At 47.7% G+C, this 4,045-nt stretch overlaps 1 long non-coding RNA gene across 1 annotated transcript; it reads left to right on the top strand.

Annotated features, from left to right (window-relative positions):
• The first annotated feature begins 240 nt into the window (after positions 1-240).
• On the top strand, positions 241-750 carry LOC123184549 (uncharacterized). Its single transcript, XR_006492989.1, has 2 exons — positions 241-433; positions 559-750. It is a non-coding gene; the product is annotated as an uncharacterized lncRNA (long non-coding RNA).
• The last annotated feature ends 3,295 nt before the right edge of the window (positions 751-4,045 follow it).

The raw sequence follows: 4,045 nt of genomic DNA, 5'->3' as shown, positions 1-4,045 counted from the left end.
TTTTTGCCGCGTGTGTCCTGACCTATTTATAGCTGTGTTTTGATTTTCGGCCGAGAAAATCAGATTTCGGCTGAAATTCGGCCATCTTGGCCTGGCCCGGTAAATGTCTTTATCGGTCAAACTTTTCAGCCCAATTTGAATTTTCATGGCCCAGCCCAACTTCTGGAACGTTCGCAGTATGATTTGCCTCACTAAAATGCTCAACCAAAGACCCCCAATGCAAGAATGTCCCTAGTTACCCGTAAAAAAAGTAAAATGCTCAACCGTACACCCGAACCCTAAAGAATCTTATTTCCTCCTACTCCTCCTGTGCGTGCGGCGGCGGCGGCGCTACACTCCTGCTCCTCCAGTGTGTGCCGCGGTGGCGGCGCTACGCTCTTGCTCCTCCTGTGTGTGCCGCGGCGGCGGCGCTGCACACAGGGCACAGCAGCAGGTGTGCCTCCCCGGCCGCTGTCGCCGACCTCTGCTGGATGCAGCTGATTCCGTCAACAACATCCCCCTCCCCCTCCCCATCATGGTCGATGCAATTAACAAATCTTCTTCTTTCGGTTCTTGAAGCCTCCGTCATGTTGCTCGATGGCGATCTCTTCATGGACTTTTCTTGCAAGATGTTCGTGTGGAGCGTCAGGTCTTGAACTAATGCATGAGTTTTTTTAATGATGTTTCTAATCCCCAGTACTAATCGGCTAAACACTATATTTTGTACTCATGAGGGTTATGCGGATAGTTAGCTTTTGTTCCACTTGATTTTTTTGGTTAATATTTTGGTTAAATTTTGGTCAAATTTCAAATTTTGGTTTCATAATTTCGTCTGAGAATTTACCGATATTTTTAAAATGGCCGAATTTCGGCCATCTCGGTTAGGGCCGAGAAAATTCACAAGCTGAAAGCCAAAACACAAATTTATAGTGAGTCAAAACCACAAACAGATGCAAATCTTCCTTCAAGAAGAAGAAAAATTAAAACCAAACCCGGCATGTGTATTTATATTCAGAGGATCAGTCCGGTTTTTATTGAATTCGCAAATTGAAAGATCTGGATGATTCAAAGAATGATTCTTCCCTGGGTATTTCCCCGGTACCTCAAATGGATGCACGGCGAGAATCAAATGATTTGATGACAAAGGAGCGTATCTTCTTGAGTTATTTAGCAAAAAAAATATCGGATTCTACCAAATATAGCTAATATAATCCTATCCGTGTCTTGTGTCTACTGCAGCCCGCTTGGGTGTCCAAGTCCGTCCCTCGTTAGGCCAACCATATCCAGATGTAGACAAACCAGCCGTCTCGAGCGGGCGGCCTCTGTCGTCTGGCCCCACGCACCGCTATCACTAGTAGAAAACAGGGCTTTGGTCCAGGCCGGGTCAGCCCATTAGTCCCGGTTCAGTCTAGAACCGGGACCAATGTGGGCATTGGTCCCGGTTCGTGAGCCCAGGGGGCCGGTCGGGCCACGTGGGCCATTGGTCCCGGTTCATCTGGACCTTTTGGTCCCGGTTGGTGGGATGAACCGGGACCAATGGGCCTCGCTCCTGGCCCACCACCATTGGTCCCGGTTGGTGGCTTGAACCGGGACCAAAGGCTCCCCTTTAGTCCCGGCTCATGTCATCAACCGTGATCAATGAGGTGCCTATATATACCCCCTCGCGCAAGAGCAGAGCACAGTGCTCTATTTTTTATGGCCGAGGGGGAGAGGGCTTTGTGGTGCTCTAGCTCACCTCACTACTACGAAAAGGCCTACTAATGGAGCACCTAATTTGGCCATTAATGGCGCATTAGTGGTGCGTCATTAGTGCCACACCATTAGTATATTTTATTAATGGAGCACCACAGGTACGCCATTAGTATCTGGTATACTAATGGCGCACCTCAGATGCGCTATTAGTATATACAACAGTGCCCCATTAGTATGCCTCCCAGGGGGCCATGTATACCCAGGTGCTTTGGCATACTAATGGCGCACAACAACAAGATGCGCCATTAGTAACTTCGGCATACTAATGGCGCACTGTTTAATGATGCGCCATTAGTATCCTTTGGCATACTAATGGCGCATTGTGATGTGATGCGCCATTAGTATGAATATTAGGGTTTTTTTATTTTTTTTTATTTTCTGTTTTTTGCACAGGTTACAAAATGTATAATTGGACAAAATATAGACAGCACACATCAACAACAGATTCATCGAATACAATAGAAGATTAGTCTCTGAATACAATTCATCATATTAGTCTCCGAATACAATTCATCATATTAGTCTCCGAATTGAAAAGACAGAACAAAGATAGAACATTATATTACAAGTCTTGAGACCGCGAGTAGCGAGTTTGTCTTCACATTACAAGTCGATATCGATCATCTAAACTACCATCACATAGAAGAGAGCTGCGGTCATCACGATGAGCATCATCACGATGAAACTCGTCTTCATCCAGTTCCTCCAGCGCTCCCTCCCCTCTCCCGCTAGATAGCGGGCGTATCTAGATTCGGCCTCGGCCCTAGTGGTGTACCCTTTGTAACTGTTACCGCTGAATCGGTGAACCTGTCTCCGACACTCCTCCCAGTCGTCGTAGGCTCCGGGAACCTTACCCTTGTACACGACATACGACGGCATCGCTATGCAGTAGCCAAACGAAACGTTAGTACCAATTCACAGACAATACATAAGCAATATATAATTATGCAACAGAACAATCGGAAGAGAAAAGCAAGACATTAATAGCATCGATTACATCTAAGTTGAACGACTCTCGAAACCAAAGAGACATACTACAAGTTCATTAAAGTTTAATTACAACATGAGCCAATCGATGTTTCAGAACTAGACACAGCATCACTGCTTTCGACTCGACTCAAGGGACCGGAGCATGGATGAAGCCGCCGTCTATCGTGGAAGTCATGAAATAACGGTCGTTGTCAGCCTGCATTTGTAGCATTGTGTCGATGTCACTGTTGGACGGTTGATTTCTAAGGTAGAACTGCCTCGAGGTACGAAGGACATCTTGATAGATGATTTCCGCAAACTCCGACTGGATGCGAAAGAATTCTTGTCTGATGTCCGCGTCCTAGATTGCCGACACGCTCGTGGCCCAATCTTTGAGTTTACTCGGTAGCAGAAGTTGATGATGGTCTCGTACGATCGCACGCATGCTATGGATGGCGTAGTAGGCACCCTTCTGACCGCCAGGCGGCTCCTTGACGTAGCAGAACGTCGTATTGTGGGAGAACACGTGCTTGCCGTACTTACGAATAGGCCTGGTGAAGGTGCCTCCAGATTTGACGTAGCCGGGGAGAACATTATCAAGAACCTTCTTGACATTTGTGTAGTCTATGTTCGACTAACGGTCCTGGTCAAAATACGTGGCCATGGAATATTTGGGGCTTAGGAGGATGAGCATGCAATGTGTGTCACTTTAGAAAACACGGAATGTTAAAAGAAAAACGATCGATATCTAAGAATTCATATGTTACGGGGCGGTTGAGGGGAGGACTTACTCGGGAAAGTAAGGCACGAGGAAGTTATCCTTATCTTGGTTTGCCAGAATGATGCCTTCGAGGTAAGAAGTCGCGACTTGCCGGTCCCCAGCGCTGCCCAAGATCTTGGCACGCATGTAGAAGGGGTCGACTATCACGATGTCCGGGGTCTTGTCGCGAATGATCTGCATCTCCATACTCAGCGAAAATAGCCGAACGAAGGTGTAGTGCAGCGGATGAAGGTTCAACATAGCATGGATGTCATCAAACCACAGGACGATCGTACCCACGATGGAGTTATCCACAAAGCCCTTGCCCTCTGGCACCTTGGCCGCGAAAACCGTGTATGCCACATCCTTCTCTCCGAGACGCCTCTTCTCCAAAGAAAGAACACTGTCATGCAGACTCCGCATAGCACCGGTTGCAGCATCGAGCATATTTCTCGGTAGCATCGGCCTACCCGCCACATGCACCCTCCTCGAGATATCCTCAGGTGAAGGTGGCCCGTCCTGAGCACGGATCGTACTCGGTGCCGGCTGGCCCGCACCCTTGTTAGTCTTTCTTTTGTGTGCCTT

This window comes from Triticum aestivum, chromosome 2A, assembly GCF_018294505.1.
Source record: "Triticum aestivum cultivar Chinese Spring chromosome 2A, IWGSC CS RefSeq v2.1, whole genome shotgun sequence".
Taxonomy (NCBI): Eukaryota; Viridiplantae; Streptophyta; class Magnoliopsida; order Poales; family Poaceae; genus Triticum; species Triticum aestivum.
The sequence above is the reverse complement of the archived record's forward strand: the minus strand, read 5'-3'. Positions and strand labels throughout refer to the sequence as shown.